Raw genomic sequence first — 18,394 nt, forward strand, 5'->3', positions numbered from 1 at the left:
CTTATTGCAAATTAAATTAGTAATTTGAGTTCATTGTTTTCCTAAGTATTCCTAAGATATAGTTTTTCTAAGTATACTTCCTTCAGTTTACTGAAATAAAAAATTTACAAATATAAGTTAAATACTAATACAAAGCTCAAAATAACGAACAATTTCGTTCCGCTTTTTCGTTCAAAAGCGGAACGAAAGATTATAGCTGAAATATTAAAGGATGAAATAAAAAATTATATAGAAACGAGAAAAATAGAGTTGACTGTGTCAACTCTGTGATACCCGTGCGAATTTGTTATCCTATATGCGGATAAATTTGCAACAGCTGACTATGGAACAGACTATGACTTTAAGTTGTCGTATTACCGTATTAATTCATGAAAAATTTCAGTACTGTGTTTTCAAAATTTTCTAAGATATGGCCAAACTACTATTGAAGTTGTATATCTGCTGCCAGAAAGAGCAAAGCAATTTCAACGACTTTCATCAAACACATTGGCCTATTCATATATTCGCTTGTGAGAAATTTCAATATCACAGGTTTTATGGTTTTTGAGATATGACCAAATAGTTTTTGAAGTTGTATGGCAGCTACCGGAAGGAGCCAAGCAATTTCAACGACTTTTATTAAGAACATTGGTCCTACTAATATTTTTACTTGTGCGAAATTTAAACACTACAGATTTTATAGTTTCTAAAATATAGTCAAATAAATTTTGAAGTTGTATGGCAGCTACCCGAACTAGTACGCTGATCATTGCTTTAAATAGAGTTTAAATAGAGTTCGAGCATTAACTATTATAAAAAATCATTTGTGAAAATTTGGTGATTTTAGCTCAATTAGTTTTTGAGTTATCGTTGGGACGGACAAAGCTAAATCGACTCAGAATTCGACGCTGATCAAAAACACACACATGAGTCTATATCTCAGACCATTATTTCTTAGCGTTACAAACGTTAAGGTAAATTTACGGGTATAAAAACAAAAGCCCTGGAGAAATGAGAAAAGCTAATATGGGTAAGCGATTTAGTACGAAAGAGTATTCAAAAACAAAATACATTTTTTCAACAAGTAGTGCGAGCTATATCTAAATTGGAAGTAGTAAGTAGTATTAACAATTGTTGCAGATGACAATTAGCTCAATATTTTAGAGCAATGTAACTGACCAGGATACGGCCCGTTTTAAAATTTTTGTGCGTCCTCGCAATTACATACATATAATAAACCCCAGAATAAATAATTTTATGTTTTGTGCAAAACTTAAGACGCATGAAGCCTTTTTTTTATTCTTATTTTTTTTTTTTTGTTTTTTTTCATTATATAAATTTTTATTTGTTTTTGATTAAATTTTTTTGTCCCTCCAAAAAAATCAGAATAAAACCTGGCCCTTGAGTATTTAAAGTTGGATAAATCCCATAATTCCAAAATTTTTATGCCAGTTTTACAGAGTATATGAGATGCATTAAAATAGTATGTAAAAGCAATTTTTTATGTAATATTGTGAAAATATTATGAAAACCAACAAAAATTTGCAAACATCGACTAATTTTAATCTCCTTATTCATTATATTCATTAAATATGTATGTACTCGTATAGTGCTTTGAAATCGCAATATTTTACTGATCCTACTTTATTTCTATGATTAGTTGGTATGATTATATTACGAAAAGAATTCTAAATTAATATAAATATAATTTGAATCTTCATTAATTTTTTCTTTTTGTTTAATTTACTGTGTTTTACCTTTAAGCTGTTTCATTTGGTTTAGTATCAGCTTTAATTTTATTTTGGTTTAGTATCAATCAGTGCAAAATCATAATTTTATAATTTTTCAGCGTTATGTTGACAATGATATAGGTGTCAATGCAACAAAACAAGATTACGTCAATAACAACTATATCAACCGACAAATAGTAATAAACACTACAAAAGTATAAATGAACTAAAACAATAAAAGAAAAACAAAAGGTCTTTTGCATAGGATACTTAATTAGATCCTATATAAAACTAATCTTCCAAATGTAATTGTAGTGTTCTTTTAGCATTTTTATTTTGAACATACATACATATATGTATAATATTACAATTCTCGAGCACACTTATAGAAAATTCCATAAAAAGTTAAGAATTAACAAGTATTAACGCTTCAGTGGTTGTAAACCGATTGAAATATACCCTGCACCTTTCATTGTTGTATAACAATTACTTGAATCTGTTAAACCATTCTATAGAAACTTAGCGGATATATCTTACCGTAAAGTTCCTATAAATTAAGTTTCATGAATCTGACCAGAAAAGCAATGCCTAGTAAAAGAACCGCGGTATACTATATTTGACCTGTACAAAAGCAAAATTATAGTTAAAATTTAACGACACTAAATATAGTTCATTTTATGGCACTAAAAATAGTCCATTTCATTGGAAGAAAAATTTTTTCCACCTCCAACCCCTCTCAAGTTATCGCCTTGAACTTGTAAAATTCAATTTTGGCACCTTATATTTTCGAAACTGCAAACTTTCCCCAATTTCTATAAGTGCAGAATGCTAACGGGAAATACCATACCATCAAAAAATATAATTATTTATCCTAACTCACGCAAATAACCCTTAAATTCGAGCAGTATGTTAAGGCCCCTTTAAATTTTTTTTTTAACTTTATTTCAAAGATTGCATACGAATGAAAGTAAATTTAATAATGTACATGGATTATTTTTAAAACCAGTATTTTCACTTGTTGAGGCGAAAAGTACTACAACACAAACCATTGGTTTCACCCAACTTTATTAAATTTTGACTTTGCACTAAAATATTTCTGAAACTAAAAAAGTATTTGACACAACTGGTACAACATTAGAAGATACAACATTAAATTTTATGAGCTTCAAAATGTGTATGCAAAGTTGATTTTAGCTATCATTTTTTCTGAATTAAAATGTAAAATTAAATATTATGAAGTTGAAAATTTAACTTTATTTACCAAAGTTTCTTCAAAATTATAAAAGTTTCATATATTTCTAATTAACTAATATGTCAAAAATAATAGAAATTCGCATTGAAATCAACATAGTTTACACAGATAGTTACAAAAATAAATTAAGAAAATAACTAGTGTTAATAAATTCTGAAGGCGAAAAAATAGTAAAGAGAACTAAAATTTAGGTCTAGAACTTTCATTATTTCAGAAATCAAAAATCATTCTAGTAATCTAGTAAAAACAAGAATTATACTTAATTACATTTTCAGAATTGAAAAATTAACAATTCTGAATTCAAATTTGCTAGTACTTATCAATATAAAAGAAATCAGTAAAAATATTAAATGATAAAAAAAGGAGCGAAAAACAATATGCTAGTTCTAGTTATAAGTGCTTCAAAGCTGTTTTGGATATTTGTTAGATAGAAGTTTATCAAAGTATGACCGTTTCAATATCAGTTTCGGACCACCCTGTTAATTTTGTATGTAACAAATTAAAAATGAAAAATAATTAAACTCGCAAAGGAAAACACGTAAGATGTTGCATATATGTAGATATAAATCGCTTCTTTCTTTCATAATATAATAAGTCATAAAGATGACACTAAAATGAAACGCCAAACAAAAAAAAAACCTGTTAAAGCAATGCTACTGCTATGCATTTTCATACATCATTTTGGTGAGGTCTAAAAAATGAATATTTTGTCTCATCTCAAAATAAGGCGTTAATTATAGCGAACAGAAAAATCCATACGAAAAATTAAAAATAATTTAAATGCATTAGTTTTTTGCTAAAACTAGTTATAGTAACCATAAAAATGCTATTAGAATTTTTTTCTCACTTACTTGGTATAGAACAAATAATGCATATAGGTATAATTAGTACACAACTTTTTTATACATATATTGATGTGTTAATACACGCGTCTTGCGTTTTTAATCGCAAAACCTTTTAAATTCTTCGATAGAAAGACGTAGATTTTTTTTTAAATGCTTTTATTTGGTAATCTTAATTTCTTTAATATTGAGTTTAGGGTGGCTTTATTGCATGTTATACTTTCATAAAATATGTGTACATTTTATTTTCGTTTAAGAGAAAATTTTTAAAAATAAATATTTCGATTTGTACATACGATGAAATTTCAAATTAAAAAATACTTAATTGATAAAATATAATAGCTAAAAAAAATCTGATGTGATCAGCACATAACCGACCGCAATGTGTAATATTTAGGTAAGTGAAAGGGTTACAGAATATTATAAAAATGCCTGTTAAATACTTTTTTCCGATTTTTAGGGCATTAGCAAGCTTAGAGTTAACATGCCTAGAAAAATGTAAATTTGGCTCTTAGTAGAGTTTCGCTTTGTGCTACCCAAATTCCCTGAAATGCTTGCCATGCTCGTTTCGGTACCAATCAGAACTCCAACATCAAATTTAAAGAAATTGGATTAATTTGTTCCATAGATATGGTAAAAAATGTAAAATCGGTCCTCAGATCAGTTTCCGAGTCCTGATCTTTCCAAAATTTTATATGTTCATTGTTTTAATACGAAAAATTTATATATTAAATTTCAATGAATATGTGTATATACGCAAAAATGTGTATTTGGCTCGTTAAGTTGGTGACGCCTGATTTCTTCCAAAAGTTAGGGGGTCTCGCGGACGGTCGAGCGAAGCTTATATGTGAAATTTCAAATCAATGTGTTGAATATATTCTGCATAATTATTAAATACATATGTAAACCAGCCCGCTAAAAAGTGCAGTTCCCGAGGCCTAACATATCCCAAAAGTTGGTAAATCCGTGTCGTGCCATAGTCGAAATAACGTGCACACACAAACTGACAGATCGACCGGCAGGTTGCTAAAAGTGATTTTTTTATTTACACTTCCCTACCATGGAGAAGTGCATTCCCACCGAAAATTTGATATGCAAAATTTGTTGCCATCCCATCACCTACCTATTGTATACACAATACGATCGGTAAAAATATCATCAACTAAACAATTCATATCATACAAATATCGCTAAAAGAAAAATAAAATGCTAGTGTGATTGTATTAGTGTAACAATTAACATATGTGTACATGGTGTCTCGCATAAAGTGGTAAATAATTTCAGGGATTATTCTTTGATCAGTTTCTAGCAAAAAATTGCTTTAAAATGGAGGAGGGGAGGGAAAATTGCTTTAAAAGGAGGATAAAAGATTTTTCCAGGATATAAATAAATTCGAATAAACTTCAAAACCATGCTAGATCGCCTGTTTCGCAGGCGATTGATTGCCCCCGACGGTTACTCTACGTCGCACAGTTATTTTTATGCAGGAAAAATCTGAACCTTTTCTTTTCAACAGACTGTAGCTCGAAAACTAGTATATCTGAATCCGCTCCCCCTTCCACACGCGTACAATTTTTTGCCATCTATATGATATAGGGGTTTTCATTTATTCAGTTCTAAAATAGTTCTAGCTGTTCGAAAAATAGTTCTAGAATAGTTCTATACGTTTCAAGAATCACGCTACACACACTGAAAATATAGATCGTTCGAAAATTACTGGCTGCAATAAAATGCGATCAGAAATTTTGCGAATCTGTAATAAAGAAATATTAGAAATGTAGCGTAGACCTCTAGTTTAATTTTTGTCGCTGCCTCATGAAATTGTTTTTTTTTTAAATTCAAAATTAAAAAAAAGATTAAATTTCAAAATGGTATTGTAGGATTATTAAAGTAACTTTTCTTTAAGTTCTTAAATTTTGTTAAAATTTTCTTATTTTGCAGTGAATTGGAAGGCGAAAAGTGTTGGGGTACAATTTCATTAACAATGTCATTTCAGAATTTGTAGAATACGTAAACAAAAAAAAACTTGGCTAAAATTTTTGCATACTGTTTCACGCTGCTTAGAAATTTTAGTTCTAATGTAGAACTTTCAGCGCAGCGTACATAAACGCAAACTTCCATACATCAAAGTATATCTATTTTATAAATAATTGGACTCTGCGTTTAAATTACATACGAGTACTAATGTAATCACTCACCAATATTTGTATACATAAAATTCCCTTAGCTAAAAGAGTTGAGCAGTGCATCTTCATATTTTTATTTTTATGAAAAGTACATGATTTCAAATCAATATTAGCAATACATCATATGTATTGCTAATATATATTTTTTCTTTATACATTGCTTTATTTCTATACCCCGTTTATATACCAACTTCAGGTACTTGATTTGAAATCAGATTCAAACTCAACTGCGTTTTTGTTATGTCAGCTTAAAAGCTTAGCTATTAATTGTCAAATCATCGTTAACATTTCAATTCAAGTAATCAAAATCTTTTGTTGGCTTGAGTGGAGCCGGCTTAAAGTTAAGTGACGTTTATAAAGACATGAAATATGTAGGTTTCAAATATGTACTCTTGAAGCAGCCATATAAACGGGTGCATACATATTACTACATCATACCGCGTACTATTACATAAGTATGTGCAATATAGCAATATATGAAATTTTAAACTTCTATTGCTTCCATACATTCGAAAATTTTACCTAATTTTTATGAAATGAAAAATAAAATATTATTAAATATAAATTTTGTTTTTATCAAAATAAAAGTAACAAAATTAATTTAATTTTGTAAATTAAGTAACTTAATTTAATTTTATTTCAGTTCGCTATTTTTGATACACTCGTTTGTTTACAATATTTTGTTTCTTTCTTGCCCGCACAACTCTTATTACCATTTTTTTCTCAATAAAAATGGGATATTTCGAGAATAGTGGAAGTGGCAAGCCAATGAAAACTTACAGCTTGGGACAAGTCGAATTACTTATAAACTATATATACTATGATATAAAATAACACATATAAAACATATAAAATAACCTACAGTTTTTTACTCAGACTAAACAAAATGTGAATGTACCCATCTCCCTCGCTTATTTAAGAAAAAATTTTATTATTATATTAAATAAAAGAAAGAAATTTAGAAAATATGTATAGCTTCAATATACAATCATAATTTTTGCGGGACTTTTACATAAGTAGTCTTTTTCCAAAAGCTTTGGTTTTGTAAATAAATTCTATTTTAATGATACTACATATTTATACATAGTACTACATACATCAGTACTATGTGTGTATATATATCATATTTTGTCGCTTAATCTTATATATGCATACATATACATGAGATTAAGCACGACATATGTATATGTACATATCATTGATATACAGGGTGTTTCGCATAAGGTATCAAATAACTTCAGGGACGATTCTTTGATCAATTTTCAGTAAAAAATTGAAATGGTGGGGGGCGGGAGGGTTTTCGTATGTTTTTTAAACACATTTAACATGCTTTACTGGCAAAACTGTGGAGGAAGAGAAAATTCTTATATGGATTACCTTTTAGCATATCGCAAAAAAAAAAAAGTATAATAACAAAAAATTTCAAGGATTTTCCAGATTTAAAAAAGTTCAAAAAGATAAACAAAGATTCTTTGACAAGCCTTATCTCGAAAACTATTTATCTAAATTAATTGTGAGACCGAAAATAAAGAGCAACAGAAAGAGTCTGAAAAATAAGCTCTCAATAGTTACTCTGATGCAAAATTCCGAAGTTATAAGCATTTTTTTAAATGCAGGTAGCTTTTTCTTCAGCAGGCTGTAGCGCGAAAACGAATTTATCTGCTCGCCCCGTCCCACTCATACAATTTTTTACTGGAAATTGATCAAAAAATCATCCCTGAAATTATTTGCCACCTTATTGGAAACACCCTGTATTTAAACACAAACTTATAACAATTAAAAAAATATTTAAAACCTTTCCAGGTACATACATACATATATTTTCTTAGTTAAGATAAAAAATTTAGTCATTCGTAGAAGTTTTAACATATTGTAAAATTCTTATTAGATAGCTTTTTCTTATTACACTTACGTTACATACTCTGATAAATACCCAGTTTATGTTTCCAGTTTAAGTTTAAATCATTAGAAACAGACTAGAGTTCCAAAATTATGAAAAATAATTGAATATAGGAACAATATTTTTGATTTTTCTCATATAGAACAACATATTTAACTTTTCGCCAATAACGTAATAAAATGAATGCACATGAATTGAATATGATCATTTAAAGAAATGTGTTTCTTCTTAATCGACAAATATATTTTAACTATTTATAGAGATACGGTATGTCTGTGTTTGCACTTGAGCTGAACCGGTTTTAATAAAATTTACATTTATAGGTTTACAACAAAATTTACGTATATAGGTTTACTTACATACGTGAATTCTCCAAAACTAAAACTTTACTAATAGTGCGAAAAAGTAAGAGGAGACATGAATGGAAAGAATAGCGTCACTCAGGCGTTAAAACAATTGTGAAAACTTTATCATATACTCAAAAGAAAAATAGAAAATTTTAAATCAGTCTCCCACGAAAGGTATATAAAAGTGCTTATTGGCAACTAAAGAAGTCGGTCCAAAATTGAAAAAAACAGATGAACCGTGGGCGAAAAACAATTTAGAAAAGTTGAATTATTTAATAATCAATTATAAAAAAAAAATCAACCAAATGAAATAAATTATAGTGCTATAGAGAACATAATTTTATAATGGTTCAGAACGTCATAGTTCTATAACACTTCAGGTTGGCGAGACACACAATTTTTGAAAAAAATTAAACTAAAGCAAGAATTCCCCGATGGGTTCGGAATTCTTACGGAATACCCACAGCCGCCATGCTTGTCCACTAAAATCCGAACAAATCCATGAACATGAAATATCCAATATTAAGAATATAAATACGGTAGGGATATTAACTGAAGTGTCGGCTGAGACCACGGCTGTCGGTGAAAACGAAAAGGGGAAAAAAAAGATCACTTACCGAAAAATGAATGACCCCATTTTATAAGAGCTCAAAGGTTGGAAAGTCTCCCCCTTTGTTAGAAAGAAAACTATAGAAGGTTATATTTAATGCAACAAACTGATGGCACTATGACGGAAGATGGTAAGCAGACGTCGGAACTGACGGCTTCAACACATTTTCCTGATTCGGAAATCGTTCAAAACTACTCGGATGCGGTCATTGATCCAATGTCTCCTTGGCCCAAGAGAGATGGTTGGAGACGTTCTCGTTCTGTCTTCACGATGGGCAGAGTTAGAGAGGCTATCGTTTCTTTCCAGCCATTCAGGTCACCAGGTTAAGATAGCATATTTGCTGCGCTGTTGCAGAAGAGTTTTCAACATATTGCTAAGGCATTGTTGGAAATCTTTTGCACCAGTTATGCATGGGGTTACATTCCACTATCGTGGAGAGTAGCCAAAGTGACGTATATTCCAAAGGCAGGGAAGCGACCAAGCAACCACACTAGGCCTTCCGTTCAATTAGTCTTACCTCTTTTCTAGTGAAAACGACAGAGAAAGTGGTTGATAAGTACGTTCGAGAGGATGCACTGGAGACCAACCCCTTGCATGAGTCTCAGTATGCCTATCAGCCATGAAACTCCGCTATTTTCGCTCTATAGGATCTGGTGGGGGTCATCTGAAACTCGCTGTAAGCCAGGGAAGTGGCCGTTGGATGTTTTCTTCAGTTGGATCAAGAGGGCGTTTGGTTATACCCCATATCGTATCATCTGCGACAGACTGCGCCAACTTGACGGCGCGTGGATGGATTGGACATATGCTACATAATATTAAGTTTATTATTATTAATTACAGGAATTATTAAGTCCAAAATAGATTACACAACCTACATCTCCGCTGCAAGAGAGTGTCCGCAGGGTGATTCTTTAAGCCTCTTTATTTTGCAATAGTCCTAGATTAGCACTGTGACTATACACGGGCCTATACACGGCTAAACCTATCCTCACCTATGCATCCGTGGTATGGTGCCGCAAGATGGAACTGGCGAGTGTGGCGGCCAAGTTGAGGAAACTTTCGAGGTTGGCTTGTCTGCGAATTACTGGAACAATACGAATGGCTACCATGGCTTGTCTAGAAAGATTCGTTAAACTGCGCCGTTGCACCTCTACATTGTGCGTGAAGCTCGGCTAACAACTTACCGATTTCTTAAATTGCCGCACACAGGAACCCCGTTCTCTGAATAGTCATCCCGGAACTCTGTCTCCCGCGATATCATTTCGATCGTGGTAACGAAACAGTTTTTTCTAATCAAGGCATGCGAAAGCGCGGTTGTACAGTTTTTGGGACTAGTTCTGGTGTTTCGTACACGGGTGGTTTCAAACCGGAATCAGTGTTGGGCTCGGGTGCGTAAGAAATGGAGCCAAATACACGCATTAGCGCGAGCCTGGATCCGTATTGCTCGGTGTTTCAAGCTGAAATACATGCGATACAGATGTGCCTGAGAGTGAACTTAGGAAGGGGAAAATCTTACAACCTACGCAATTTCACAGCAGAGCGGCATTGTTGGCGCTCCAATAGGCTAAGGTCACATCCAAACTCTTTTGAAGCTGTGTGATCGTACTGGGGGAACTTGTATTAACACACAGAGTCACGATCATTTCGGGACATAGCGAGCACAGGAACAACGAGATCGCAAATGAGTTGGCGCGGAGAGAATGTTAATCCACTTAGGTGGACTTTCAATGTCTGCCATTAAGAGCAGACTTGGTGCTCTTCTTGAGGAGGAATCGAATCTTTGCTTGGGGAATACTGAGGAATGTCATCATGCGAAGCTGTTCTTTCCATCCTGCTCAAAGAAATTCTAAACAGAACCGCTTGGTATGGCCAGAAGGTGCAAATGGTTTGGACACAGCTCTCTCAGTGTTGCGGAGCTCACTTCTAACTCCCGGTGGATATCTGTGGATATTTGCTTGGAACCTGGATGTTGTAAGTGCAATATGGGAGGGCTACAATGACCCATTGCTGACTGCGATGAACGGAGGGAGAAAATTCCTTTGCTTATATCTCTTTTCAATGAAAAGAAAAGAAAGTTATAAAGAAAAAAAAAAGAAAACAAAAATAAAATTTGTGAAGGTAATGTAAAACGCTTGTTACATCAAGTAAACGAGGGCCAATGATTGAATCACGTATAAGCGAAGAGAAAAGCTAAGAGTTTCCTAGAAATGCAACTAACACTAGAAATGTTAGAAAAATTGCTCAACGTAAAAAACATAAACCTCCGCCTGTAATATCGAGCAATATAACTAATTACACGCAGTTTATAAGAACCCTAAAGCGGAAACTATTGAAATGAACGTAAATGATCAACCACAAATAAATTTTGAAAGTGAAAATGAAAGCTGTTAATAAAGAAAGGGATACTTATGAAAATAAATTGATGAGGAAAATTAGAGTAATGGTTTGAAACCTATATTCATTATGTAAGTCTCAGGATATTAAGTGTGAACTTATCCAAAGGACAAGGAGAATAACAAAAATAATGTGAATACTATTAAAAAATCGCCCTTTTTCATGATGTACTTCGGACATAAATAAAATATATAAAATAGAATACCTTCAGCACATGAGAGTAAAAATTGAGCTTCTTAGAAATAATGGATCCATCCCGCACTGCCAGAGATTCGGTCATACATAAAGATTTTGCCAAATAGTTGCTAAATATGTTAAATGTGCTGGTAATGTAATCATATGACAGCAAAATGTAATAATAATGGTGTTACATACTCACAAGTGGCTTCCAAAATGGCAGAAAATTGTATAGATAAAAGATCTAAGAAAGACATAAATAATAAAGAAATTGACACAAATACAATGCAAAACCTACTATGGAAAATAGAAAGAGACTAACTACTATGGAGAATAGACACACTAACGTATATCTAGCAACCCCAAAGCGATTTCAGAAGAGTGTCAGTAAATAATATACAAATTACTACGTGGAACGCAAAAAGGCAGGAATTTGAGTTTTTTCTTAGAGCTAAAAATATTCGCGTATGTTTGTTGTCAGAAACGCACTTGGGGAAGGAATTGGATTTATTGGGTTATAGATGCTATAGAGCAACTAACCTTAGCAATCATTCTAGAGGAGATTTTAATTAAACCTTAAAATTTTATGAGGAATCCAAGATTGACTGAGAAGGTTCAACTTCTTGTGGTTAAAATTGAGTTTACCAACAAATGAAGAAGAATTTATGTAACATAAAGAAAGTAACATATTTTTAACCATCTGCTATGCCCGGGAGAAAATCGATTCTTACTTAACTAGAAGTACAGAACTAAGGAAAGCCATTCGGAAGTTGGGATGTTCCTATCATTCTACTTGCAGTACGACTTATTGGCCTACTGATGCTAACAAAGTTCCGGATCTTATTGACTTTTTTATATCTAAAGAATTTCAGCAAATCTTTGGAACTTGGAAGATGATTTTAGTTTGAATTTCGATCATTCTGCTGTTATATTAACCCTTGATCAAAAAATTACTAATAACAAAACTATAGATTGGGTAGGCTTCAAACATGATGTTATTTAAAATATAAACCTAATGCTGAGCTGCCGACTACCGATCAACTAAATTATAAAGTACGAGTTTTATTAAATTGACGCAGAAGGCCGACTGGAGAAATATAAGATTCTTTGAATTTAAACCTGTACCGAATAATTGGCCTAGGACTATAACTGATTTAAGAGTACAAAAAAGAAGGGCTAGAAGTAAATGGTAAGAGTCGCTTCACCTAGATGATAAAACGATTGTGAATAGACCTAAAAAAAATAGAAAATTTTAAATCATGCGGGAACTATATAAAGGGCTTATCGCAACTAAACAAACCAACTATTCGTTATCGAAAACAACGAAGAGTACTAAGAAACCAGTGAAGCAAATCCTCCACTAAAAAAAACACATGGATCATTGGCGAAAAACAATAGGGATAAAGCTAAACTATTTGTTAATGGCTTGGAAGGAAATTTTAAACCAAATGAACTTCTAGTGTTCGTTTAATAGAAGATTTTGTTATGGATGAAAGCACTATGGTTCTATTTACACGGGAATAAGGCCCTAGGTTTTGATCTCATTGCTGGAGAGAAAGACATTGACATTTCTGAAAAGCATTTCTTAGTGCTTGGAAGGCAGCGGAAGTTATTATGATAGGGAAATCAGGGAAACCCTTGATTGAGGCAACGTCATATAAACCGACATCTCTACAACCAATGATATCAAATTTTTTTGAAAAATTATTAAATATATTGCCGATAATAGAAAATAAACCATAATCCATTCCAAACCACAAATTTGCTTCTAGAATAAAGCATGCAATAATTTAGCAAGTACACAGAATAAGAAATACTGTGGAAAAGGCTTTAGAAGAAATATATTCGACAATATTTCTGGACCTGGCTTAGTTGATCGAGAAGATTTCGCACGACGTTTCATTATTTAAACGTAAGAAATTGATACACTTGCAAATCATAACAGTGAACAGTGAACCATATTTATCTGACAGGCCTTTTCGAATCAAAAAGACGAGGAGCTCACCACGCATAGGGAAATTAGGGCTTGTGTGCTTTAAAACAATATTCTGGTCGTATGTTACCGGTTAGTTATTGGACTATTGGTTATTGCGACTATCGACGATACAGCAATATTGGCAGAAGGATCCAATGTTGAAGAATTGACCAAAAACTTACAGGAAGCAACTAACAACATATGTAAGTTGACAAACCTATTTTCCATGGGTTCCAAAAAACAAAAACTTAATAAACCAATCCTACTTCACAAACAAAAACTTAATAACCCATCACAATAAAATTTGAATGCTATTATAGTATCAATCCAAAACAAAATGAATACCCAGGTGTGACTTTGGATGCTGTCATAGCACCTCCGTGCCTTCACGGAATGTAAGCACGAAAACACGATGGAGCCAAATTAATGATTAGCCAGTTTGACTAGTTTTGGGAGTTTCTAACCATCCAGTTGCGTTTTAGGTTGGATAAAAGTCGCCCATCATTGACAGGTTTGATGACAGTTTGGATTTCCCTATTTTTGTCTTTCGATGATTTTTAACACCTGTTTTGAAAAAAAAATAAAACTCAAAGCAACCATTTAATGTGGTTTGAGACGAAGTATCATATCAAGAAAATGAAAATTTGAACTCAAGAAATTGACAGATTTACAATTCGTGGGTTTACTTCTTATGAATTTGTCTGACAGATTTCTTCAAATTAAACAGAACGTCGAGTATTCTACACTTAGACAAATTACAACGGGTGTACTAGACAATAATGTAGTACTCTTTTTCTGTTCCAAGCATTTTCAAATTGGAATCGAGATTCAAAGCCAATTGCTTATTTTTTCCCAAAAAAGTTTTGTGATTTTAGTTATTAAATTAACGTGATTTAAAAATAATCTATTAAAGAAATTAAAAAAGTGTTAAAAATAGACTATTGTTTTACAAAAATTTATAAAACAAATTTGAAAAACGGAAAAAAGAAAAACAATTGGAAAAAGAAAAAAATTCATAGTTTCAAATTGTTCTAGTTTTGAAAAAGCAACTGGAAATTTCAGTTTATATCCTAAGTAACAATTTTTATCTCAAAAGACTCTGGTAGAGCTATCTTGAGAATTCTTAAAGAGTATTATTCTTATAATTTCAGTTTTGTAGAGCACTAAAAGATCCTAGTAAGATCGTTATAAGAAAAAAAGGAGCGCAATTGCTAAAGTTACTAATTCTTGTAATGAGAGTTAAGCTCCCATTAAAAGAGTTTTTAAAACATAAAACTTTCATAACAGAACTAGTATAAGAGTGAGTGAACTCTCAGAACTAGTATAAGAATAACTAATATACTAGAATAACTCTCATACTAGAATAACTCTCGCAAGCCACTTTTAATGGTTTTATTAGAAAGAGAAAGCAATACATTGTAGAATAAATATATCGGTCTAACTTCGAACTTTATAAAATATACATATATTTATTTCGCTTTTAATAATTATGTTTTGAACAAAAATGAAACAAAATATACATATGTTTACGTATATTATATGTAATCAATAAATATTTGTATTCAAAAGTTTAATATTATAAAATTATAAGAAATTAAAATAATTTTTTTGCCATGATTATAAATGAAAAAGTTGCTGGCATTAAATTTTTATTGACAAAAGTTCAAAAGTACTTCAAAAAAAGCAACGCCAACTAAAAATAAATAAAATTTAAAAAATTTTTATACATATTTTTTAACGCTATAATATCTTATTTCATTTTTTTTTTATTTAAATTTTAAAATTTAAGAATTGTTAAGCAAAAAAAAATCTATTCAAATTTAAATTATATTCAAATAAAACTATAATTTTGCATTTAATAAATTTTAATTTAATAATTTCTGTACAATAAATATTTTTCGGACTTCTTTCCAAAAAAAAGAATTCTCAGTCTCATTAGGGTTAAAATTTAGATAAGGAAAAATGACAATACTAAAATGGCCGTAACTAATAACTAGACTTATGAGAATTAAATTCCTCTTATGAGAATAATGGAACCCTAAACGAATAATGTTTACAGGTATATCATTATTCGTTTCCGTTTGCAACACATAAAATGAAATTGGCACTGATAATTCTTGACTCTAAAATTATTATTTTGTTGTAAATTTGTAGAATCGTCAGGCATGATTATGTCTGATTGATGACAATTAGAATTTGATGATGCTTTTAACTCTAGATATTTTTTCTGGGCTTTTTTTCGAAAGCTACATGATCTCTTTACTTTTCTCCAATCAAATTTTTCCATTTTATAAAATCGAACTGATTGCTTAAAGCAGTGTATAATTTATAAACATATTTACGTTACTTTTTGCGTATTTCATTTGTTATATTCTGACATTTGCTTATAAAGGAATTCTTTTAAGAACAAAATTTTATAAGAATTAACAACTTATAAAAAATACCTTATGAGAATTGCAATTATTAGTAAAATTATTCAAAAATAGTTCAATATATTATAAATCAAAGGGCGGGATACATTTAATATACAGATGATTGAAAATATGTAAATTTTGTGAAATGTTAATTAAACAAACCACAAATTTCCAAAAAGAAAATTAAATATGGAAATATTTGCATATTTAGATATTATCCAAAATATATATATATATATATATACATAATATCCTCAATAAAATATCCATATACATATATTTATTGAGGGTATTATCCCCAATCAAAATTTCGGGGGTCTAAATAAGTTAAAATTAATTTCAAAATTGAGAAAAATAAAAACTTGTATGAAAAACTAAATTTGCTGTCCATTGAACATAATACCCCAAAAGTGGGATACTGCATGGAATCAACTAAAAACATATATTTTTTTAAATTTTTGCAGCTAATAAGTATTTTATAATTTTATGTATTAATTAATATATTTAATTAAATAATTTAAAAAAGGTATACAAAAACGAAAATTTTTATTTCAGCTTCGTTACAAAATGGAAAAAATTATGTTTTTGAGGAGGTTAAGTTAAAAATTTGCTAAATAAAAAAAAACTTTATTTTTCGTTCGGCGGCAACCCTGGTCAGAGTATTTACGAAAAGTAAACAAAAGATAAAACTTTAAATGTAGTAGTTTACATACATATGCATGAACACTTAATGGTTTTACAAATACTCAACCACTTAAACATACACATATAAAACATATAAAAAAAGTTATGTAAAAAATAACTTAAGATTTTATGTACAAATTTTCATAAATTCCTTTGCAAGTAAAGATAAAAATTTTAATGTCTCATATTTTTATTTTATAATAAGAATTTTATTATTTCGTTCTACAATACCATAATAATTTCCAAAAGTAAATATACAATTATTTTTTTATATTTGTTTTAATTTTGTCTTATTAATTTTTATTTGTGGCATTTTCAGGTATCTACCTATTTAATCATAATTAAAAATTAAAACCTTTCATTAAGAAAAAAAAATCATGGGCACAAGAATCGAAATTTTCTATAGTAACACATCAAAATATTTCACTGAGTTATAAAAAATATTTTTAAAAATTTTTTAAACTTATTAAAAAAACTTTTTTTACTAGTTCATTCCCTTAATTTTCTCTAATACAATGAAATTTTTTTTCCTAAAATAGAAATTTTATAAACATGTAACAGAAAAATTACACACATTTCCACTTTTACTCAAAATACAAGTAAAAAATTTTTATTTTTTAATTTTCTTTTTATTATTTTTATAATATTATTTTATTTTTCATTTTATATATTATTTTTTTTATTTTTATATATTATTTTTTTGTTTTCATTTTAATTTTCATTTCAAATTTTTCTTTTTTCTATAATGTGTAATAAATAGGTAGTTCGAAATATTTATAAATAACTGCAACAGTTACCTTTCTTTCGAGAATTTTTATACATATGTTCCGTAAACATAGTTAAAAAATTGCGCGATTTTTATATATATATATATGTATGTATATCAAAATTAATAGTGCATTTATCGAAAATGATAAATACATTTATGCGGAGGTGCATGTTGTTTTCTTGTTGTTTTGCTTATTTTCACTAAATACATTCAACAATCAAATTTGATTTAGAAAGAAAAATATTTTGTTAGACCTTTTTTTTTAATTTTTTCTATTTTTATCATCTCTGAAAGAAAAACTAGAAAACCGGACAAATTATTAACTTTAAAGCAAACAAGATAATAAAAAATTAACAATTCTCCAAATAGAAAATAAAATAAATGATAAAAAATAACTAACAACAACAAAAAAGTTAATGTCAAACTAGCAAATTCACAAACGAAATAAAATTAATCGACTAAATCAAAATATAAAAACTTATACAACTTGTAGCGAAGCTGGCAACATTAGTACTAAAAATTTTATTTGAAAATCAAAAGTTTCTAAAGAGAGAAGACTTTATATCAAAATTAAATAAGAAATTTTAAAGAAAATATATGTAGCGTACATATAAACATATGTATGAATATAAAATGCATATATACAAGTATATATATATACGAAAGTTTGTAAGTGTGTACATATAATTATACATTAATTCAATACGGAAATTTATGCCTATATGTACGAACTAAAATTCATTCTAATATGTATATTATATGCTATATATTTTCAAATGATCATTCATATGTATGTAAATATGATAGTATTTATTTCATTAATAGTAGTGTTCATACATATGTATTCACATTCTTCTATACGTTATAAATCACATATGTACTTACATGCTTACTTTTTTAATTTTTCAATTTAATAAAGCAGATGTTTTCCTAAAAACAAACAATATATAATTTTTTCTCTTGCGGCTTGCGAGATCATTCCTACAGAACGAAGAAAAGTAAGTTAATCAAAGAGAAAACATAAACAACACATTTTATCCTATTCACTATTCCGCATGTGTTTAAGTATGTGTATGTATATATTTGAATCTATATATATACTTTAATTATTCCAAAATTCGAATACCTTCTACTT

The 18,394-nt window shown here is 29.9% G+C and overlaps 1 protein-coding gene across 1 annotated transcript in view; it reads right to left on the reverse strand.

The window, feature by feature from the left end:
* The window catches only part of LOC129619142 (transcription initiation factor TFIID subunit 1-like), a 48,287-nt gene extending 30,575 nt beyond the window's left edge, over nucleotides 1-17,712 (reverse strand). Inside the window, exon 1 of the mRNA XM_055534236.1 lies at nucleotides 17,288-17,712. The gene's annotated coding sequence lies outside the window, so the exon portion shown is untranslated. The remainder of the gene's footprint in view (nucleotides 1-17,287) is intronic.
* Between the last annotated feature and the right edge of the window lie 682 nt (nucleotides 17,713-18,394).

Source organism: Condylostylus longicornis, unplaced genomic scaffold, assembly GCF_029603195.1.
Source record: "Condylostylus longicornis isolate FDR11 unplaced genomic scaffold, ASM2960319v2 ptg000010l, whole genome shotgun sequence".
Taxonomy (NCBI): Eukaryota; Metazoa; Arthropoda; class Insecta; order Diptera; family Dolichopodidae; genus Condylostylus; species Condylostylus longicornis.